The sequence below is a fragment of the Suncus etruscus genome, chromosome 16 (genome assembly GCF_024139225.1).
Source record: "Suncus etruscus isolate mSunEtr1 chromosome 16, mSunEtr1.pri.cur, whole genome shotgun sequence".
Taxonomy (NCBI): Eukaryota; Metazoa; Chordata; class Mammalia; order Eulipotyphla; family Soricidae; genus Suncus; species Suncus etruscus.
Window position 1 is genome coordinate 87,119,389 of NC_064863.1, and position 25,148 is coordinate 87,144,536.

At 38.2% G+C, this 25,148-nt stretch overlaps 1 protein-coding gene and 1 non-coding gene across 20 annotated transcripts in view; both read right to left on the reverse strand.

The window, feature by feature from the left end:
• The window catches only part of FMN2 (formin 2), a 378,131-nt gene that overhangs the window by 183,057 nt on the left and 169,926 nt on the right, over positions 1–25,148 (reverse strand). The gene's annotated exons all lie outside the window — the stretch shown is intronic.
• On the reverse strand, positions 19,520–19,654 carry LOC126033312 (small nucleolar RNA SNORA51). Its single transcript, XR_007504420.1, has one exon. It is a non-coding gene; the product is annotated as a small nucleolar RNA SNORA51 (small nucleolar RNA).

The following is a 25,148-nucleotide window of genomic DNA, read 5'->3' on the forward strand; positions in this document are numbered from 1 at the left end:
CCCACCAGCAGTGGATAAGAGGTCCATTCTCTCTACATCCCTGTCAACACTGCTTGTTCTCATTCTTTGTTATGTGTGCCAATCTCTGGGGTGTGAGGTGGTACATTATAGTTGATTTGATTTGCATCTCACTGATGATAAGTGCTGTGGAGCATTTTTTCATGTGTCTTTTTGCCATTTGTATTTCTTCTTTGTCAAGTGTCTGTCCATTTCTTCTCCCCATTTTTTGATGGGATTATGTTTTTTCTTGTAAATTTCTGTTAGTGCCTCGTCTATTTTGGAGATTAGCCCTTTGTCTGATGGGTATTGGGTGAATAGTTTCTCCCACTCAGTGGGAAGCTCTTGTATCCTAGGCGCTATTTCGTTTGAGGTACAGAAGCTTCTCAGTTTAATATATTCCCATCTGTTAATCTCTGCTTTCATTGCTTGGAGAGTGCAGTTTCCTCCTTGAAGATGCCTTTAGTCTCACTTTCCTGATGTGTTTTACCTACGTGTTGTTCCATATAACTTCTGGTTTCCGTCTGATATCAAGGTCTTTAATCCATTTGGATTTTCCCTTCGTACATGATGTTAGCTGGGGGTCAAAGTTCAATTTTGTGCAAGTGGCTAGCCAGTTGTGCAAACATCACTTGTTAAAGAGGCTTTCTTTGCTCCATTTAGGATTTCCTGCTCCTTTATCAAAAATTAGGTGATTGTATGTCTGGAGAATATTCTCTGAGTATTCAAGCGTATTCCACTGATCTGAGGGCCTGTTTTTATTCCAATATTATGTTGTTTTGATAACTACTGCTTTGCAGTACAGGTTAAAGTTGGGGAAAGTAATTCCTCCCATATTCTTTTTCCCAATGATTGCTTTAGCTATTCTAGGGTGTTTATTGTTTTAAATAACTTTTAAAAGTGCCTGATCCACTTCTTTGAAGAATGTCATGGGTATCTTTTGAGGGATCGCATTAAATCTGTACAATGCTTTGGGGAGTATTGCCATTTTGATGATGTTAATCCAGCCAATCCCTGAGTAGGGTATGTACTTCCATTTTCATGTGTCTTCTCTTATTTCCTGGAGCAGAGTTTTATAGTTTCTTTGTATAGGTCCTTCACATTTTTAGTCAAATTGATTCCAAGATATTTGAGTTTGTTCGGTACTATAGTGAATGAGGTTGTTTTCTTTTCTTTTTTTTTATTCTCATATTATGGGGCTTTTTTATATCTTGTAGATGAGTGTGATCATTTTATGTGATACATATCTTTCACTACGTTTGTTAAATTTATATAAATCATGCTTCCTTCTTTTTTTTATATTTTATTTAAACACCTTGATTACATACATTATTGTGTTTGGGTTTCAGTCATGTAAAGAATACCACCCATCACCAGTGCAACATTCCCATCACCAATGTCCCAAATCTCCCTCCTCCCCTCCCAACCCCCACCTGTACACTAGACAGGCTTTCCATTTCCTCATACATTATCATTATTAGGACAGTTCAAAATGTAGTTATTTCTCTAACTAAACTCATCACTATTTGTGCTGAGCTTCATGAGGTGAGCTGGAACTTCCAGCTCTTTTCTCTTTTGTGTCTGAAAATTATTATTGCCAGAATGTCTTTCATTTTTCTTAAAACCCATAGATGAGTGAGACCATTCTGCTTTTTTCTCTCTCTCTGACCTATTTCACTCAGCATAATACATTCCGTGTACATACATGTATAGGAAAATTTCATGACAATTTCTCCTGACAGCTGCATAATATTCCACTGTGTATATGTACCACGGTTTCTTTAGCCATTCGTCTGTTGAAGGGCATCTTGGTTGTTCCCAGAGTCTTGCTATGGTAAATAGTGCTGCAATGAATATAGGTGTAAGGAAGGGGTTTTTGTATTGTATTTTTGTGTTCCTAGGGTATAATCCTAGGAGTGGTATAGCTGGATCATATGGGAGCTCAATTTCCAGTTTTTGGAGGAATCTCCATATCGCTTTCCATAAAGGTTGAACTAGAAGGCATTCCCACCAACAGTGCATAAGAATACCTTTCTCTCCAAATCCCCGCCAACACTGTTTATTCTCATTCTTTGTGATGTGTACCATTCTCTGTGGTGTGGTATCGCATCATTGTGTTGATTTGCATCTCCCTGATGATTAGTGAAGAGGAGCATTTTTTCATGTGTCTTTTGGCCATTTGAATTTCTTCTTTGTCAAAGTGTCTGTTCATTTCTTCTCCCCATTTTTTGAGATTAGATGTTTTTATCTTGTAAAGTTCTGTCAGTGTCTTGTATATTTTTGAGATTAGCCCCTTATCTGATGGGTATTTGGTGAATAGTTTCTCCCACTCAGTGGGTGGCTCTTGTATCCTGGGCACTATTTCCTTTGAGGTGCAGAAGCTTCTCAGCTTAATATATTCCCATCTGTTAATCTCTGCTTTCACTTGCTTGGAGAGTGCAGTTTCCTCCTTGAAAATGCCTGTAGTCTCAATGTCCTGGAGTGTTTTGTCTATGTGTTGTTCTATATATCTATGGTTTTGGGTCTGATATCGAGGTCTTTAATCCATTTGGATTTTCCCTTCATACATGATGTTAGCTGGATGTCTAAGTTCAATTTTTGCAAGTGGCTAGCCAGTTTTGGCAACATCACTTGTTGAGTAGGCTTTCCCTGCTCCATTATCAAAAATTAGGTGATTGTATGTTTGGGGAACATTCTCTGAGTATTCAAGCCTATTCCACTGATCTGACGGCCTGTCTTTATTGCAATACCATGCTGTTTTGATAACTATTGCTTTGTAGTACAGTTTAAAGTTGGGGAAAGTAATTCCTTCCATATTCTTTTTCCCAATGATTGCTTTAGCTATTCTAGGGTGTTTATTGTTCCAAAAAAATTTTAAAAGTGCCTGATCCACTTCTTTGAAGAATGTCATGGGTATCTTTAGAGGGATTGCATTAAATCTGTATAATGCCTTGGGGAGTATTGCCATTTTGATGATGTTAAACCATGAGCAGGGTATGTGTTTCCATTTCCGTGTGTCCTCTCTTATTTCTTGGAGCAGAGTTTTATAGTTTTTCTTGTATAAGTCCTTCATATTTTTAGTCAAGTTGATTCCAAGATATTTGAGTTTGTGTGGCACTATTGTGAATGGGGTTGTTTTCTTAATGTCCATTTCTTCCTTATTACTATTGGTGTATAGAAAGGCCATTGATTTTTGTGTGTTAATTTTGTAGCCTGCCACCTTGCTATATGAGTCTGTTGTTTCTAGAAGCTTTTTGGTAGAGTCTTTAGGGTTTTCTAAGTAGAATATCATGTCATCTGCAAACAGTGAGAGCTTGACTTCTTCCTGTCCTATCTGGATTTCCTTGATATCTTTTTCTTCCCTAATCACTATAGCAAGTACTTCCAGTGCTATATTGAATAGGAGTGGTGAGAGAGGACAGCCTTGTCTTGTGCCAGAATTTAGAGAGAAGGCTTTTAGTTTCTCTCCATTGAGGATAATATTTGCCACTGGCTTGTGGTAGATGGCCTTAACTATATTGTTAAAGGTTCCTTCCATTCCCATCTTGCTGAGAGTTTTGATCAAGAATGGGTGTTGGACCTTATCAAATGCTTTCTCTGCATCTATTGATATGCTCATGTGGTTTTTGTTTTTTTTATTGTTGATGTTGTGTATTATGTTGATAGATTTACGAATGTTAAACCATCATTGCATTCCTAAAATGAAACCTGGGATAGTGGATGATCTTCTTAATGAGGCACTGAATCCTATTTGCCAGGATTTTTTTGAGGATCTTTGCATCTGCATTCATCAGCGATATTGGTCTGTCATTTTCTTTCTTAGTAGCATCTCTGTTTGGTTTAGGTATCAAGGTGATGTTGGCTTCTTAAAGCTATTTGGAAGTTGCTCCGTTTGTTCTATTTCATGAAAGAGTCTTGCCAGGATTGGTAGTAGTTCCTCTTGGAAAATTTGAAAGAATTCATTAGTGAATCCATCTGGGCCTGGGATTTTGTTTTTGGGCAGACATTTGATTACCATTTTAATTTCATTAATAGTGATGGGGTGTTTAGATATGCTACATCCTCTTCCTTTAACTGTGGAAGATTATAAGAGCCCAAGAATTTATCCATTTTTCTAGGTTCTCATTTTTAGTGGCGTAGAGATTCTCAAAGTAGTTTCTGCTTACCCATTGAATATCTGCCATATCAGTAGTGATCTCTCCTTTTTCATTCCTAATATGAGTTATCAAGTTTCTTGCTCTCTCTTTCTTTGTTAGTTTTGCAAGTGGTCTATAAATCTTGTTTATTTTTTTAAAGAATCAACTTCTGTGTTTGTTGATCTTTCAAATTGTTTTTTGGGTTTCCACTTCATTGATTTCTGAGCTAAGCTTTGATATTTCCCTCTGAATCCCTATTTTTGGGTCCTTTTTTTGAGTACTTTCTAGTTCTATGAGATGCGTCATTAAGCTACTCAGGTAAGCCCCTTCTTCCTTCTTGATGTGTGCTTGCAAAGCTATAAATGTTCCTCTCAGTACTGCTTTTGCTGTGTCCCATAAGTTCTGATAGTTTGTGTCTTTATTGTCATTTGTTTCCAGGAACCTTTTGATTTCCTCCTTGATTTCATCTTGGACCCACTGATTATTCAGTATGAGGCTGTTTAACTTCCAGGTGTTTAAAGTTTTTCTTCTGAGTCCCTTTGGAAGTCACAAATAATTTCAGAGCCTTGTGGTCAGCGAAGTTAGACTGCAATAATTTTATCCTCTTTATATTATGGAGGTATGTTTTATGTGCCAGCATGTAGTCTATCCTGGAGAATGTCCCATGTACATTGGAGAAGAATGTGTATCCAGGTTTCTGGGGATGGAGTGTCCTATATATATCCACTAGGCCTCTTTTTTCCATTTCTCTCCTCAGGTCTAGTATGTTCTTGTTGGGTTTCAGTCTAGTTGACCTATCCAGTGTTGACAAAGCTGTGTTGAGTTCCCGCACAATTATTGTGTTGTTATTAATATTATTTTTCAGATTTGTCAACAGTTGTATTAAATATTTTGCTGGCCCCTCATTCGGTGCATATATGATTAGGAGAGTTATTTCTTCCTACTCTACATACCCCTTGATTAATATAAAATGTCCATCTTTGTCCCTTACAACCTTCCTGAGTATAAAGTTTGCATTATCTGATATTAGTATGGCCACTCCAGCTTTTTTATGGGTGTTGTTTGCTTGGATAATTTTTCTGCAGCATTTTATTTTGAGTTTATGTTTTTTCTGACTATTCCGGTGCGTTTCTTGTAGGCAGCAGAAGGTTGGATTGAATTTTTGATTCATTTAGCCACTCTGTGTCTCTTAACTGGTGCATTTAGTCCATTGTCGTTGAGAGAAAGAATTGTCTTGGGATTTAATGCCATCTTTATATCGAAATTTGGTGTATCTTTTGGTTAGTCTTGTCTTAAATTATGCTTTTCAGTTTTTCTCTTATGACTGGTTTTGTGTCTGTAAAGTTTCTGAGCTGTTTTTTGTCTGTGAAGCCATGTATTCTTCCTTCACACCGGAAAGAAAATTTTGCTGGGTACAGTATTCTAGGTGAAGCATTCATTTCATTCAGTCTTGTCACAATATCCCACCACTGCTTTCTGACCTAGAGTGTTTCTGGTGACAGGTCTGCTGTAAATCTCAAGGATGCTCCCTTGAATGTCATTTTCCTTTTTGATCTTGGTTTTTTTCAGAATTCTTTCTCTATCTGTGGGATTCGTAATTGTGACTAGGATGTGTCTAAGGGTATTTTGTTCTGGGGTCTCTTCTGGTTGGTACTCTTTGAGCATACAGGATTTGATCACATATATTTTTAGCTCTGGAAGGTTCTCTTTAATGATGTTCTTGACTGTTGATTCTTCCTGGAAATTTTCTTCCCAGGTCTCTGGGACTCCAATAATTCTTAAGTTGTTTCTGTTAATATTATCATAGACTTCTATTTTAATCTGTTCCCATTCTTTGACTAATTTTCCATTGTCTGTTCATTTACTTTTAATTTTTTTCCAATTTCTCCCACTGTATGGAATTCTTATTTATCTCATCTTCCACAGCATCAATTTTATTCTCAGCTTCTGTTACCCTTTCCCAGAGCTTATCCATTTTGTCATTCACTTCGTTTACTGAGTTTTTCAGGCCTGTTAGTTGACATGTTATTTCAGTTTGGAGTTTTGTGATTTCTGTCTTCATATTTTCTTGGTTCTTATTAGTGTTCTGTTCAACTCGATCCATGGTTTCTTTGAGTTTGTTGAGTATCTTCCATATTGCTAGTCTAAAGTCCTTATCTGAGAGGTTGATTAGTTGGGTGGTCATTATCTGGTCATCAGAATTGTCATCTTCATTCTCTATATCTGATGCTGGCCTGTGTTGTTTCCCCATTGTCACACTTGTATTGTGGGTTTTTTTACGTGTTCTGGTGGTATTCATTGCCTAAATGATGTACGCAGCCACACTCCTCTGGCTCTACCCTTTCAGGGTGAGTCGACTTGCCTCCAAGGAATGGGAGTCCTCTGTGGATGAATCCTCTCACAGGATCAAATCTTAGGCTTGAGCAAGCAGAGAGAAAACAGTCTGGAGAGAAATGTTGGGCTTCTGTGATCCAGCACAGTTCATAGTGTGATTTTTTTTCTTTTGTTGCAATGGTGTTCTTAGAAATAGCACTTGGGGTGGCCATACTAATATCAGATGAAACAAACTTTATACTCTGAAAAGTTGTAAGGGACAAAGATGGATATATCACTCTCCTAAACACACCCAATGAGTGACCAGCAAAGTATTTAACACTATTGTTGACAAATCTAAAGAAGGATATCAATAATAACACAATAATTGTGGGAGACTTCAACACAGGCTTGTCAACACTTGATAGGTCAACCAAATGGAAACCCAACAAAAATATACTAGACCTGAGAAGAGAAATGGAAGAAAGAGGCCTAGTAGATATATATAGGACACTCCATCCTCAGAAACCTGGATACACATTCTTTTCCAATGTACATGGGTCATTCTCCAGGATAGATCATGTGCTGGCACATAAAATATACCTCCATAAAATAAAAAGATAGACATTTTGCAGATTACCTTTGCTGACCACAAGGCTCTGAAGTTAGATGTGAACTGCAAAGGGACACAGAAGAAAAAATTTAACACCTGGAAGTTAAACAACCTCATACTGTATATCCAATGGGTCTGAGATGAAATCAAGGAGGAAATCAAGTTTCCTGGAAACAAATGACAACAAAGACACAAACTAGCAGCACTTATGGGACACAGCAAAAGCAGTACTGAGAGGAAAATTTATAGCTTTGCAAGCACACATCAGGAAGGAAGGAGCTTACCTGAGTAGCTTAATGACACAGCTAATAGAACTAGAAAGTGCTCAACAAAAGGACCCAAAAATAGGGAGACAGAAGGAAATAACAAAGCTGAGAGCAGAAATCAACGAAGTGGAAACCCAAAACACAATCTGAAAGATCAACGAAAGCAGAAGTTGGTTCTTTGAAAAAACAAACAAGATTGATAGACAATTGGCAAAACTCACAAAACAAAAGAGAGAGAAACTTTATAACACGTATTAGAAATGACAAGGGGGAGATCACTAAAGATACTACAGAGATTGAAAGTGTATTCAAAGAATACTTTGAGAAACTCTATGCCACTAAATATGAGAACCTGAACGAAATGGATAAATTTTTGAACTCATATAACCTTCCACAGTTGAATAAAGAAGATGTAGCATATCTAAACACCCCCATCACTATTGAGAAAATTAAAACTCTAATCAAAAATTTGCCCAAAAACAAAAGCCCAGTCCCTGATGGATTCTCGAATGAATTCTTTCAAACCTTTAAAGAGGAACTACTACCAATCCTGGCCAGGCTCTTTTATGAAATCGAAAAAACAGGAACACTTCCAAATAGCTTTTATGAAGCCAATATCACCTTAATACCAAAACCTGATAGAGATGCTGCCAAAAAAGAAAATTACAGACCAATATCCCTGATGAACACAGATGCAAAGATCCTCAACAAAATCCTGGCGAACAGGATCCAGTGCCTCATCAAGAAGATCATTCACTTCGATCAAGTAGGTTTCATCCCCGGAATGCAAGCCTGGTTTAACATCCGTAAATCTATCAATATAATACACAACATAAACAACAACAAAAAATCATATGGTCATATCAATAGATGCAGAAAAAGCATTTGATAAGGTTCCACACCCATTCTTGATCAAAACTCTCAGCAAGACAGGAATAAAAGGAACCTTTCTCAATATAGTCAAAGCCATCAACCAGAAGCCAGTGGCAAATATTATCCTCAATGGAGATAAACTAAAATCCTTCCCTCTAAATTCTGGTACAAGACAAGGCTGTCCTCTCTCACCACTCCTATTCAACATAGTACTGGAAGCACTTGCTATAGCTATTAGGCAAGAAAAAGATATCAAGGGAATCCAGATAGAAAAGGAAGAAGTCAAGATCTCACTGTTTGCAGAAGTCATGATACTCTACTTAGAAAACCCTAAAGACTCTACCAAAAAGCTTCTAGAAATAATAGATTCATATAGCAAATTGACAGGCTACAAAATTAACACACAAAAATCAATGGCCTTTTTATACACTAATAATGATAGGGAAGAAATGGACATTAAGAGAACAATACCATTCACATTAGTGCCACACAAACTCAAATATCTTGGAGTCAACCTGACTAAAAATGTGAAGGATCTATACAAAGAAAACTACAAAACACTGCTCCAAGAAATAAGAGAGGACACGCGGAAATGGAAACACATACCTTGCTCATGGATTGGCAGGATCAACATTATTAAAATGGCAATAATTCCAAAAGCATTGTACAGATTTAACGTGATTCCTCTGAAGATACCCATGACATTCTTCAAAGAAGTGGATCAAATACTTCTGAAATTCTTCTGTAACAATAAACAACCTCAAATAGCTAAAGCAGTCCTTGGGAAAAGGAATATGGGAGGCATTACTTTCCCCAATTTTAAGCTGTATTACAAAGCAATAGTTATAAAAACAGCATGGTATTGGAATAAAGACAGACCCTCAGATCAGTGGCATAGGCTTGAGTATTCAGAGAAGGTTCCTCAGACATATAAACACCTAGTTTTTGATAAAGGAACAAAAAATCCTAAATGGAGCAAGGAAAGCCTATTCAACAAGTGGTGTTGGCACAACTGGTTAGCCATTTGCAAAAAAGCGAACTCAGACCCCCAGCTAACACCATGTACAAAGGTAAAATCCAAATGGATTAAAGACCTTGATATCAGAACTGAAACTATAAGGTATATAGAACAACATGTAGGTGAAACACTCCAGGACATTGAGACTAAAGGCATCTTTAAGGAGGAGACAGCACTTTCCAAACAGAGATAAACAGATGGGACTATATTAAGCTGAGAAGCTTCTGCATCTCAAAGGAAATAGTGCCCAGAATACAAAGGCCACCCACTGAGTGGGAGAAATTATTCACCCAATACTCATCAGATAAAGGGCTAATATCCAAAATTTACAAGGTACTGACAGAACTATACAAGAAAAAAACAACTAACCCCATCAAAAAATGGGGAGAAGAAATGAACAGACACTTTGAAAAAGAAGAAAGGCAAATGGCCAAAAGGCACATGAAAAGATGCTTATCATCACTAATCGTCAGGGAGATGCAAATCAAAACTACTATGAGGTACCACCTTACGCCACTGAGATTGGCACACATCACAAAAAAGGAAAACAAGCAGTGCTGGCGGGGATGTGGAGAGAAAGGAACTCTTTTTCACTGCTAGTGGGAATGCCATCTAGTACAACCTTTATGGAAAGCGATATGGAGATTCCTTCACAAACTAGAAATTGAGCTTCCATACATTCCAGCTATACCACTCCTAGGAATATACCCGAGGAATACAAAAATACAGTACAAAAGTCCCTTCCTTACTCCTATATTCATTGCAGCGCTATTTACAATAGCCAGACTGTGGAAACAACCAAGATGCCCTTCAACAGATGAGTGGCTAAAGAAACTGTGGTACATATACACAATGGAATACTATGCAGGCATCAGGAGAGATGAAGTCATGAAATTTTCCTATACATCGATGTACATGGATTCTATTATGCTGAGTGAAGTAAGTCAGAGGGAGAGAGAAAGATGCAGAATGGTTTCACTCATCTATGGGCTTTAAGAAAAATGAAAGACATTTTTAACAGTATCTCAGAGACAAGAGAGATGAGGGCTGGTAGGTGCAGCTCATGACATGAAGCTCATCACATAGAGTGATGAGTGTAGTTGGAGAGATGACTACACTGAAAACTATTATAACAATGTGAATGAATGAGGGAAGTAGAAAGCTTGTCTCGAGTACAGGTGCAGGGGGGTGGGGAGGAGGGAGATCTCGGAAATTGGTGGTGGGAATGTTGCACTGGTGAAGGGGGGTGTTCTTTACATGATTGTAATCATACAACTATAATCATGTTTGTAATCACGGTGTTTAAATAAAGATAATTATTAAAAAAAAAAAGAAAGAGCACATGGCCGTATAGTGAAGTGGAGCGGCTGTGGTCTTCTGGAGCCTCTTTTCAGCCCACTCCTAAGAATTTCATGCGACAGGACAGGAGTCAGACACACAGAGGCAGCACTCACAATTTTTCACCGTCGGGCCCAACTTGGCAGGCGTAGTTTCGTAGATTTTCCCAGCCTGACGTCACAAACAGGGGACCTGGCTTCTTCAAAGTACTGCTTTTAGCCGGTTTTCATGTTATGAAGCAGTTCCTTGGCGTTCCCACCCTAGAATGAACTTCTGGGAGAGCGAGTTTTCTGGAGCCTCTTTTCGGCCCACTCCCAAGAAGTTCAGGCGACAGGACAGGAGACAGACACACACAGGCAGCACTTACAATTTTTCAGTTGGGCCCCACTGGGCAGGTGTAGTTTCGTAGATTTCCCCAGCCTGACGTCACAAACAGGGGATCTGGCTTCTGCAAAGTACTGCTTATAGCCGGTTTTCACGTTATGAAGCAGTTCCTTGGTGTTCCTGCCCTAGAATGAGCTTCTGGGAGAGTGATTTTTCTGGAGCCTCTTTTTGGCCCACTCCCAAGAGTTTCACGTGACAGGACAGAAGACAGACACACACAAGCAGCACTCACAATTGTTCACAGTCAGGCACCACTGGGCAGGCGTAGTTTCGTAGATTTTTCTATCATAGACTTCTATTTTCATCTGTCACGTTCTTTGACTAATTTTTCCTTTGTCTGTTCATTTCCTTTAAGTTTTTATTCCAATCTCTCTTGCTGTATGGAGTTGTTATTTATCTTATCTTCCACAACACTAATTCTATTCTCAGCTTCTGTTAGCCTGTTGGAGAGTTTATTCATTTTCTCATTCAGTTCGTTTACTGAGCTTTTCAGGCCTGTTATTTGACCTGTTATTTCAGTTTGGAGTTTTCTGATTTCTGTGTTCATATTTTCTTGGTTGTTTAATTAGAGTTCTGTTCAATTCTATCCATGGTTTCTTTGAGTTCTTTGAGCATCTCCATATTTTTTGTCTAAACTCCTCTGAGAGATTGATTAGGTGGTTGGCTGTTTTCTGGTCATCAGATGTGTAATCTTTATTCCCTATGTCTGATGCTGGCCTGCCTTGTTTCCCCATTGCCACACTTGTATTGTGGGTTTTTCTACGTGTTGTGGAGGTATTCATTGACTAAATGATGTGCGTGGCCACGCTTCTCTGGCTCTGCCCTTTTTGGGTGGGTTGACTCGCCTCCAAAAAAGGGGAGCCCTCCATGGATGAAGCTTCAAACAGCATCAAATCTTGGGCCCGAGAACGCAGCAGAGAAGACAGTATGGAGAGAAATACTGGGCTTCAGTGATCCAACACAGTTTGTATTGTGGTTTGTTCTTTTAGTTGCAGTGGCATTCTTTCATTAAAAACAGCGCACAGCGGTAAAACAAAGCGGAGAGCTATTTTTCTGTGTGCTTTTCGGGCCTCTCCCAAGAGGTTTAGGAGACAGGACAGTGGAAAAACATGCACAGGCAACACTCACAGTTTCTCACAGTTGGGAACCACTGGGCAGGCATAAATGTTCACAGCTTGATGTCACAATCAGGGGACCTGCCTTTCTACAGAATACTGCGGATAGCCAGTTTTCATAGTTGGACATGGTTCCTTGGCATTCCAGCACGTGGAAGAGCCTCTGGGAGAGCTACTTTTCTGGGCCCTTTTGGGATAGTCCCAAAAGGTTCAGGAGACAGCACAGTGAAAATACACACACAGGCAACACTCACAGTTTCTCACAGTCAGGAACCACTGGGCAGACATAGATTTTCACAGCCTGATGTCACAATTAGGGGACCTGCCCTTCTACAGAATACTGCAGATAGCCAGTTTTCATGGTCAGACACGGTTCCTTGGTGTTCTGGCCCGTGGAAGAGCCTCTGGGAGAGTTATTTCTCTGGGCCCTTTTCAGGCCACTCCCAAGAGGTTCAGGAGACAGGACAGTGGAAAAACATGCACAGGCAACACTCACAGTTTCTCTCAGTTGGGTACCATTGGGCATGCATAAATTTTCACAGCCTGACGTCACAACCAGGGGACCTGCCTTCTGTAAAGTACTGCTTATAGCTGGTTTTCACATTAGTAAGCAGTTCCTTGGCGTTCTGGCTCATGGAAGAGCCTCTGGGAGAGCTATTTCTCTGGGCCCTTTTTGGGCCACTCCCAAGAGGTTCAGGAGACAGGCAGTGGAAAAACACGCACAGGCAACACTCACAGTTTCTCTCAGTCGGGTACCATTGGGCAGGCATAGATTTTCACAGCCTGATGTCACAACCAGGGGACCTGCCTTTCTACAGAATACTGAGGATAGCTGGTTTTCATGTTTGGGCACAGTTCCTTGGTGTTCTGGCCCATTGAAGAGCCTCTGGGAGAGCTCTTTCTCTGTGCTCTTTTCGGCCCACTCCCAAGAGGTTCAGGAGACAGGCAGTGGAAAAACATGCACAGGTAACACTCACAGTTTCTCTCAGTCGGGAACCACTGGGCAGGCATAGATTTTCCCAGCCTGATGTCACAAACAGCAGACCTGCTTTCTGTGAATTACTGCTTATAGCTGGTTTTCACTTTAGGAAGCAGTTCCTTGGTGTTCCGGCCTGTGGAAGAGCATCTGGGAGAGCTATTTTTTGGGGCCCTTTTCGGCCCACTCCCAAGAGGTTCAGGAGACAGGACAGTGAAAAAACATGCAGAGGCAACACTCACAGTTTCTCACAGTTGGGAAACACTGGGCAGGTGTAGATTTTCACAGTCTGACGTCACAACCAGGTTATCTGCCTTTCTACAGAATACTGTGGATAGCCAGTTTCCATGTTCGGACATGGTTCCTTGGTGTTCCAGCCCTTAGAAGAGCCTCTGGGAGAGCTATTTTTCTGGGCCCTTTTCTGCCCACTCCCAAGGGGTTAAGGAGACAGGACAGTGGAAAAACACGCACAGGCAACACACTTTCTCACAGTCGGGAACCACTGGGCAGGCGTAGATTTTCACAGCCTGACGTCACAACTATGGGACCTCCCTTTCTATAGAATACTGCGGATAGCCAGTTTTCACGATCAGACACGGTTCCTTCACATTCCGATGTGGAAGAGCCTCTGGGAGAGCTATTTTTCTGGGCCCTTTTCAAGCCACTCCCAAGAGATTCAGGAGACAGGACAGTGGAAAAACATGCACAGGCAACATTCCGGCCATTGATTTTTTAATATAATTTTTACTTTAATCATATTGGCTTACATATCATTGACAATAATATTTTAGGTACATATTAACATAAAAACAGGGGAGTTCCCATGACCGAATTGTCCTCCCTCCACCTCTGTCTCTGTCCTATCTCCCATATCTTCCTCCCTCATCCCCGGGGTTGCTAGAATAAGTGGTCCCCTCTGTGCCTAGCTTACTACTTAGAGTTTGGTCTTGGTATCTCCCTTATTTCCCGCTCTAATTGGGAGGCGGGACTAAATAGTTCAAGTTATGTGGGTTGTTTGAAGAAGAGAAAAGTAATAAACTGGGGGAAAAATCAAATACGCCAAAAATGGGCGTTGTCCTTCTGGAAGCTCTCATCCTAATTTTGAGAGACCAAGGGGAAAAAGGAGGTGGAACACCACAACAGTACAAAAAGAAGTGTCAAGTAAAACTCCAGTGAACACTCCAACAATAAAGATAAGCACCACATAAAGGCCATGGTCTTGAGATAAAAACATGGCAGAGCACATAAAGTGAGAAAAGAAAAGAAGAAAAAAATATGAACAGAGACAACTGCCCCATTCTTTTAAGTAATTCTCAAATGATAAAAATTTATCTTTCTTTTTATACAAAAATTAATTTTATATGTACAATGACAACTCCTCAGTTAAAAATGTTACTAATATTTTTCATCTAGAAATAACCTCTGGTTTGTTACATGTCTTCTGACATGGAAAGCACTATTGGAAAACGTCATGTTTAATTTCTTTAGAATTCAGATTTTAATTATCTTACCTTTGATGAGAAAATTCTCTGTGAATATTGGTCTTGGTATCTCCCTTATTTCCTACTCTAATTGGAAGGTGGGACTAAATAGTTCAAGTTATTTGGTTTTGTTTGAAGAAGAGAAAAGTACTAAACTGGGGAAAAATCAAATATGCCAAAAATGGGCTAAGTCCTTCTGGAGGCTCTCATGCTAGGTTTGAGAGACAAAGGGGGAAAGGAAGGTAAAATATCACAACAGTACAAAAAGAAGTGTCAAATAAAATATCCAGTGAGCACTCCAACAATAAAGATAAGCACCACATAAAAGCCATGGTCTTGAGATAAAAAACATTGCAGAGCACATAAAGGAAGAAAAGAAAAGAAGAAAAAAATAAATAAATATAAATGGAGACAACAACTTCAATAACCACACCTAAACAAAGAAATTGACAAAAACTAGATAAATAACTAAAAAAAATTGTTGGGTGCTTTTTTGCCTTTAATTTCTTTTTTCTTCCCTCCTGCACAGCACAGTAAATATTGGGGTCATTCGAAAAGGAATTCCCTCAGCCTAAGAGATACAGGGTTTCTCCACCCTTGAAGTATATTGTCATGGGATTAACTATAGACTCCTGTCAGGTTGATTTTTGTGTTAATTTTGTAGCCTTCCACATTGCTATTTAAATCTATTGTTTCTAGAAGCTTTTTGGTGAGTCTTTAGGGGTTTTTTTGGTATCATATCATCTGCAAACAGTGAGAGCTTGAATTCTTCCTTTCCTATCTGGTTTCCTTAAGATCTTTTTCTTGCCTAATCACTATAGCAAGTACTTCCAGTGCTATGTTGAATAGAAGTGGAGAGAGAGGACAGCTTTGCCTTGTATTTTTTTTAATTGGAGACATTTTAAACAGCTTTGGCTCAGCAACATTTGGCTGCCTACAAACAAAACTAGCCATAACAATTGATAAATATATATATAGAGATAGTATGTCTCTGTCCACAATTTATTAAGCCTGAGTGGTGCAGATGCTCCAATTTTGCTTCGTGGACACACACATCTTCTAGCCGATGAATTCCAGAACAACATGTAGAAAACACACTAAAAGTATGACAACAGGGAAACAACACAAGTAAACCCTATTCATGGAAAATGAAGATGGCAGCTCTGGTGACCCAAATAATGTCAACCACCTCTTTAGCCTCTCAAATAAGAATTTTTAGAAAAGAAATATGGAGTATGTTTATAAAAAATCAAAGAAACAATAGATCAAGCTGAAGAAACCACAAATAAAAATCAAGAGAATATGAATATAGCAATCAGAAAACTTCAAACTGAAATAACAGGGCTGAAAAGCTCAGCAGATTAAAACGAAGACATCAATGGAAAGCATCTCTAACAGAGTAACAGAAACTGAGGACAGAAAGCCTCTCTAACAGAGTAACAGAAACTGAGGACAAAATCAGTGAGCTGGAATATAAGAAGCACAAGAACTCCACATAACAGAAAATATTGCCTTAAAGCAATTATCAGACAAGGAAAAATACTCAAAGAATATGAACAGATAAAATTGGAAATAATTAATAAACTTAACAGAAACAATTATGAATTACTGGAGTCACGAGACCCAGGAAAAATATCCCCAGGAAGAATCAACAGTCAAGGACATCATTGCTGAGTTACATCCAGTGCTAAAGACTACATGCAACCAAGTCCTGCATGCCCGAGGAGTACCAATTAAAGAAGACCCAAAGAGGAGCACTCCACATTGCATCCTAGTCACAAAGACAAATTTCACAGATAGAGAGAGAACACTGAAAGTAGCAAGATCAAAAATGAGAATTATGTACAAAGGCGTATCCTTAAGATTTACAGCAGACCTGTCACATGAAACCCTCAAGGCTAGAAGGTACTGGAGGGATATAGTGATACAAATCAATGAAATGAATGCTTTACCTAAAAAACTGCAACCAGCCAGACTCACGTTGAGGTTTGAAGGCAATGTATATAGCTTCATGGATAAACAACAGCTCAGAAACTTTACAGATGTAAAACTTGCCTTAATAGATAAACTGAAAGGTCTACTTTAAGAAAAGACAGACCAACAGAGGCACCAAACTTCTACACAAAGATGACATTAAATCCCATGTCAATTATTTCTCTTAATGTCAATGGACTAAATGCACCATTTAAGAGTCATGGTGTAGCAAAATAAATAAAAAAGCTAAATCTAACATTCTGTGGCCACAGAAAACACATTTGAATAGCCAGACAAAACAGACTCAAAATCAATGGTTTGAGGACAAACATCCAAGCAAGCAACTGCCATAGGAAGTTGGCATGGCCATATTAATATGAGATGACAAAAATTATTGACTTAGAAAAGTTATAAGGAACAAAGATGGACATTTCTTTTTTGTTGTTTGTTTTTGTTTTTTGTTTGTTTTTGGATCACACCTGGCAGTGCTCAGGGTTTACTCCTGCCTCTATGCTCAGGCTCTGGGGACCATATGGGATGCTGAAATTTGAACCACTGGCCTTCTGCATGCAAGGCAAATGCCTTACCTCTCTGCTATCTCTCTGGCCCCAGATGGACATTCCTTAATAATCACGGGATATGTACAACAGGAAGAAATCTCACTCCTGAACATATATGCACCCAATCAGAGACCAGCAAAACTATTTAATACAATTTCAGAGAAATCTAAAAAAAGACATCAATCACAAATTATTAATAATGGAGACCACAACATTGCCTTGTCACTCCCTGATAGGTCAACCAGACTTAAACTCAACAAGAATATAATAGCTCTGAAAAGAGAAATGGAAGAAAATGGCCTAGTAAATATAAATAGGGCACTTCATCCCCAGAAAACTAAGTACACATTTTTCTCCAATGCACATGGGTCATTCTCCAGATCACATTAAATTATCTCCATAAAATAAAGAGAATAGAAATTGTATAAAACTACCTTCTTAGATCACAATGCACTGAAATTAGAAGTGAATTACAAAGGGACAGAGAAAAAATACTTTAACACCTGGAAATTAAACAGCTCACTACTGAACAAACAGTGGGTCAGAGATAAAATCAAAGAAAAAATCAAAATATTCCTGAAAACAAATGACAATGAAGACACAAGTTATCAGAATTTGTGGGATACAACAAAAGCAGTACTTAGATTAAAATTTATAGCTTTGCAAGCTCACATTAGGAAGGATGAAGGGGCCTTCATAAATAACTTAATAACACAGCTTATAAAATTAAAAAATTATCAACAAAAGAAACAACAATATGTAGGCATAGAAAATAACAAAACTTAGAGCATAAATTAATTAAGTGAAATCCTAAAAACAATCTGAAAGATCAATGAAAGAAAAAGTTGTTTATTTGAAAAATATTAAAAAATGAATAAGCTTCTACCAAAATTCACAAAGAAAGAGAGAGAAACTTAATGAAATGGACAAGAAATGAAAAGGGAAGATAACTACAGATAATGCAGCCATTCAAAGGATAAACAGAGACTACTTTGAGCAAACCTATGCCACAAAAAAATGAGAACCTGGAAGAAATGGATAAATTTTTGGATTCTTATAATCATTAATGGTTTAACCAGGATGATTTAGAATATCTAAATGTGCTCATTACTCTTGAGGAAATTAAAATGTTAAACAAAAGTCTTCCCAAAAACAGAAGCCCAGGCCGAAATGGATTCAATAAGAAATTCTTTCCAACTTTTTAAGAGAAACTACTACCAATCCTTTTCATGTTCTTTCAAAAAATTGAAGAAACAGGTACACTCTCAAATAGTTTTTAAGCTAACATAGCCAGATACCAAAACCTGACAGAGATGCTGAAAATAAGAAAACTACAGAGCAATATCCCTGGTGAATACAGATGCAAAATATCCTCAATAAAATACTGGCAAATATGGTCCAGTGTCTCATTAAGATCATACACCTGACCAAATAGATTTCATTCAAGAAATGCAAGAATGGTTTAACACACTTCAATAAATCAATATAATATACCATATCAATAAGAAGGAAAGTAAAAATCATACTATCATATCAATAAATGCAGAGAAAACATTTTATAAGTCCAACAACCATTCATGATAAATACTCAACATGATTGAAATAGACCATCTACCACAAGCCAATGGCAAATATTTTTCTCAATGGAAGTAAACAAAAATTATTTCCTATAAAATCTGGTAGAAGAAAAAGCTTCCCTCTCTTACCACTGCTATTCAATATATTGCTGGAATTTCTTGTCATAACAATTAGGCAAGAAAAAGTTATCAAGGGCATCCAGATAGGAAAGGAAGTAGTCATACTCTCACTGTTCACAGATGACATTATACTATATTTAGAAAACCTTAAAGACTCTACCAAAAAATTCTAGAAACAATAGATACATATAGCAAAGTGGCAGGGTACAAAATTATCATGCAAAAATCAATAGCCTTATACACTGATAATGATACAGAAGAAATGGACATTAAAAAAATAAGCCCATTCACATCAGTGCCACACAAACTCAAATATCTTGGAGTCTATTTAATTAAAGAGGTAAAGGTCCTATACAAAGAAAACTATAATATCTTACTTCAAGAAATAAAAAAGGACACAAGGAAATAAAACGTTCCGTGTTCATGGATTAGGAGGATTAACATCATTAAAATGGCAATACTCTTTAAGCATTGTACAGTTTTATTGCAATTCTTCAAAGGATACATGTAACATTCTTCAAAGGCATGATCAAACACTCCTAAAATCCATTTTGAACAATAAGCACCCACGAATAACTAGAGCAACCCTTGGACAAAAGAACATGGGAGACAAGACTTTTCCCTACTTTAAATTGTATTATAAGCAATAGTCATTAAAACAGCATGGCATTGCATCCATTTCATTCAGTCTTCTCACAATATCCCACCACTATCTTCTGGCCTTGAGAGTTTCTTGTGATATGTCTGTTTTAAATCTTTTTATTTTATGTTATGTTATTTATTTTCCCCCGAATTCACAATACAGACCAGGCAAAGGGCCTAGGTTGAGGTGTATATGGGGTGTATTTACTGTACCTCCTATTTCTATACAGTCAGTGTAAAGAACACAGCCTGTGATAAGAATTGGGAGATCTTATCTTTTCTTTTTTTTTCTTTTTACTTTTTGTGGTTTTTGGGTCACACCTGGCAGTGCTCAGGGGTTTATCCTGGCTCCGTGCTCAGAAATTGCTCCTGGCATGCACGGGGGACCATATGGGACGCCGGGATTCGAACCGATGACCTTCTGCATGAAAGGTAAATGCCTTACCTCCATGCTATCTCTCCGGCCCCGAGTTTTTTTTTTTTAATAAAACCATAAGTATATAGAACAACATGTAGGTCAAACATTCCATGACATTGAGATTAAAGGTATTTTTGAAGAGGAAACAGTACTCTCCAAACAAGTGAAAGCAGAAATAAATGGATGGGACTATATTAAGCTGAGAAGCTTCTGCACCTCAAAGGAAACAGTGCCCAGAACACAAGAGCCACCCACTGAGTGGGAGAAACTATTCACCCAATACCCATCAGATAAGGGGTTAATATCCAAAATATACAAAGCACTGACAGAACTTTACAAGAAAAAAAACACCTAACCCCATCAAAAAATGGGAAGAAGAAATGAACAGACACTTTGACAAAAAAGAAATATAAATGGCTAAAAGGCACATGAAAAAATGCTCCACATCACTAATCATCAGGGAGATGCAAATCAAAACAACTATGAGGTACCATCTCATGCCACAGAGATTGGCACACATCACAAAGAATGAGTGCAAGCAGTGCTGGCAGGGATGGGAATGCCGTCTGGTCCAACCTCTGTGGAAAGCAATATGGCGATTTCTCCAAAAGCTGGAAGTTGTCGTAAAACCTAAGGACACTCCTTTGAGTGTAATTTCCCTTTTGGATCTTGCTCCTTTCAGTATCCTATCCCTATCTTTGGGATTTGTCATTGTGATTAGGATGTGTCTTGGGGTACTTTTCTTTGGGTTTCTTTTAGCTAGTACTCTTCGAGCATGCAGGATTTGGTTGCATGCAGTCATTATCTATGGGAGTTTCTCTGTAATGATGTTCTTGATTGTTGACTCTTCCTGGGGATTCTCCTCCTGTGTTTCTGGGACTCCAATGATTCTTATGTTGCTTCTGTTGAATTTATCGAACATTTCTATTTTCATCTGTTCAAAATCTTTCAGTATTTTTCCTATGGTCTGTTCATTTGCTTTGAGATACTTTTCCAATCTCTTCTGTTGTATGGAGTTATTATGCGTCTTATCTTCCAGCTGACTAATTCTGTCTTCAGCTGCTGTTACTCCGCTGGAAAAGCTTTCCATAGAGTTTTTCATTAACTATACAGCAGTTTTCAGTTCCATTATTTCAGTTTGGAGTTTTCTGATTTCCATATTTGTGGTCTGTTCAGATCGATCTATGCTCTCTTTGAGTTCCATGAACATCCTCAATATCTCCACTCTAAACTCCCTTTCCGTGAGGTCAACTAGTGGTTGGCACTTTTTGGCTCATCAGAGCTGCCATCCACATACTCTATGCATGCAGTTTTTTTTTGTTTGTTCTTTCCTCATTGTCACCCTTTAACTTTGATTCTATGTATTGTGATGGGGTTCGTATTATAAGAAGTGCACAGCCGAGCTTTTTTAATTTTTTCCCCTGAGTTCTTCTTGGATTGACACTGGGATCAGGAAGTAGCTTCAGGTGTGGCCCTCAAGACTCTGTAGTAGCCAAGGCCAGGTATGGGTTAAAAAGTTGTTGTGGGTTGGTCCACTCCTACCTGCAGTTAGAATCCGGAGAGCTCAGTTCCCTGTGTTCTTCTTGATCAGGAAGTAGCTCCAGTCGTGGCCCTCAAAAGAGTTTGCATTAGCCAAGGCCAGGTAGGGTTTAAAAAGTTGTTGTGGGTTGATCCACTCCTACCTGCAGTAAGAATCCGGAGAGCTCAGTTCCCTTTGTTTTCCTTGATAAAGAAGTAGCTCCAGGTGTGGCTGTCAAAAGAGTCTGCAGTAGCCAAGGCCAGGTAGGAGTTGAAAAGTTGTTGTGGGTTGATCCACTCCTACCTGCAGCCAGAATCCGGAGAGCTCAGTTCCCTGTCACTATGTGTCACCTAAAATACTGTACCCAGCCAAACTCATGTTCAAGTTGAAAGAAGGATACATAGCTTCATGGATAAGCAACAGCTCAGAAACTTTACAGATACAAAACCAGCCTTATAGGAGAAACCAAAAGGCCTACTTAAAAAAAGATAGACCAACAGACACACCAATCTTATAAATAAATATGGTATTAACTCACATGACAATCATCTCTCTCAATGTCAATGGAATAAATGGACCAATTAATAGAGTGGTGAAATGGATAAAAAAAATGAAGCCAACCTTCTGCTGCCTACAAGAAACAGACTTGAATAGTCAGAACAGACTCAAAATCAAAGGCTGGAGGAAAATTATCGAAGTAAACAACACCTTTAAAAAGCTGGGGTGGCCATATTAATATCAGACGATGTAAATTTTAGACCCAGGAAAGTTGAAAGAGACAAAGATGGACACAACGTATTAATTACGGGATATATACAACAGGAAGAAATCGCAATACTAAATCTATATGCACCTAAAGAGAGACCAGCAAGATATGTAATACAACTATTGACAAATTTGAAAGAGGACATCAATAAAAACACAATAATTGTGGGAGACCTCAACATGGCCAAGTCAACACTTGTTAGGTCAACAAGACTGAAACCAAACAAAAATTTTCTAGACCTGAGAAAAGAAATGGAAGAAAGAGGACTAGTAGATATATATAGGACACACCATCCTAAAAACCTGGATACACATTCTTCTCCAGTGCACATGGCTCATTTTCCAGGATAGACCACTGGCACATAAAACATATCTTCATGAAATTAAGAGGATAGAAATTTTGCAGGCTAACTTTGCTGACCATAAAGCTCTGAAATTAGATGTGAGCTACAAAGACACACAGAAGAAAAACTTTAACAACTGGAAATTAAATAGCTTGCTACTGAACAACCAGTGGGTCCGAGATGAAATCAAAGAGGAAATCAAAACCTTCCTAGAAACAAATTACAAACTATCAGAATCTCTGGGACACAGCAAAAGCAGTACTAAGAGGAAAATTTATAGCTTTGCGAGCACACATCAGGAAGGAAGAAGGAGCTTACCTGAGTAGCTTAATGACACAGCTCATAGAATTAGAAAGTGCTCAAGAAAAGGAACCAAAAATAGGGAAACAGAAGGAAATACCAAAGCTGAGAGCAGGAATCAATGAAGTGGAAACCCAAAAAAACAATCTGAAAGAACAATGAAAGCAGAAGTTGGTTCTTCAAAAAAATATACAAGATTGATAGACTATTGCCAAACTCACAAAGCGAGAGAGAAAAACTTGATAACCCGTATTAGAAATGGAAATGGGAAGATCACTAGAAATATTGTAGAGATTCAAAGGGTAATCAGAGATTACTTCGAGAAACTTTATGCCACGAAACCTAGAAGAAATGGATAAATTATTGAACTCTTATAATCTTCCACAGTTGAAAAAGGAGGATGTAGCATATCTAAATACCCCCATCACTATTGAGGAAATTAAGATGGTTATCAAATGACTCCCCTAAAATAAAAGCCCAGGCCCAGATGGATTCACTAATGAATTCTTTCAAACCTTTCAAGAGGAACTACTACCAATCCTAGCCAGGTTCTTTCATGAAATTGAAAAAACGAGAACATTTCCAAACAGGTTCTATGAAGCCAATATTACCTTGATACCAAAATGAGACAGAGATACTGACAAAAAAGAAAATTACAGACTAATATCCCTGATAAATACAGATGCAAAAATCATCAATAAAATTCTGGCAAATAGAAGTCAATGCCTTATCAAGAAGAATGCACCGTGAATGCACGATGATCAAGTGGTTTCATCCCAGGAATGCATGGATGGTTTAACATTCATAAAGATATCAACATAATACACAGCATAAACAATGAGAAAAATAAAATAACATAACCATATCAATAAATGCAGAGAAAGCATTTGATAAGGTCCAACACCCATTTTTGATTGAAACTCTCAGTAAATCTGAATGAAAGGAACCTTTCTCAATATAGTCAAGGCCATCTATCCTAAGCCAATAGCAAATATTATCCTCAATGGAGAAAAACGAAAAGCCTTCCCTCTAAATTCTGGTACAAGATAAGGCTGTCTGCGCTCACCACTCCTCTTCAACATAGCACTGGAAGAACTTTCTATAATGCTTGGCAAGAAAAGGGTATCAAGGTAATCCAGATAGGAAAGGAAGAAGTCAAGCTCTCACTGTTTGCAGATGACATGATACTTAGAAAACCCTAAACGTTCTATCAAAAAGCTTTTAGAAACAATAGATGCATATAGCAATGTGTCAGGCTATAAAATTAACACAAGAAATCAATAGCCTTTTTATACACCAATAATGATAGGGAAAAATGGACATTAAAAAAACAACTCATTCACATTAGTGCCACACAAACTCAAATAACTTGGAGTCAACTTGACTAAAGATGTGAAGGACCTATATAAAGAAAACTATAAAACCCTGCTACAAGAAATATGAGCAGACATACAGAAATGGAAATCCATACCCTGTTCTTGGATTGGCAGGATTCACATCATTAAAATGGCAATACTCCCCAAAGCATTGTACAGATTTAATGCGATCCCTCTAAATATACCCATGACATTCTTCAAAGAAGTGATCAAACACTTCTGAAATTCATTTAAAACAATAAACACCCTCGAATAGCTAAAGCACTCCTTGGGAAAAGAAATATGGAAGGTATTAGTTCCCCCTAACTTTAAGCTGTATTACAAAGCAATAGTTATCAAAACAACATGGTATTGGAATAAAGACAGACCCTCAGATCAGTGGAATAGGCTTGAGTACTCAGAGAATGTTCCCCAGACATACTGTCATCTAATTTTTGAATAAAGGAGCAAACAATCATAAATGGAACAGGGAAGGCCTCTTCAATAAGTGATGTTGGCACAACTGGTTAGCCACTTGCAAAAAAGCAAACTTACCTTCAGCTAATACCATGTACAAGGGTAAAATCCAAATCAATTAAACACCTAGATAACAGACCTGAAACCATAAAATATGTAGAACAACATGTAGGTGAAATGCTCCATGACATTGAGACTAAAAGCATCTTTTTTTTTTTAAAAAGCATCTTTAAGGAGAAAACAGCACTCTTCAAACACATGAAAGCAGAAATAAACAGATGGGACTATATTAAACTGAGAAGCTTCTGCACCTCAAAGGAAATAGTGCCCAGAATACAAAAGCCACCCACTGAATGGGAGAAACTATTTACTCAATACCCGTCAGATAAAGGGCTATCATCCAAAATATACAAGGCACTGACAGATCTTTAGAAGAAAAAATCATCTAACCCCATCAAAAAATGGGGAGAAGAAATGAACAAACACTTTGACAAAAAAGAAATACAAATGGCTAATAGCCACTTGAAAAAATGCTCCACACCACTAATCATCAGGGAGATGCAAATCAAAACAACTATGAGTTACCA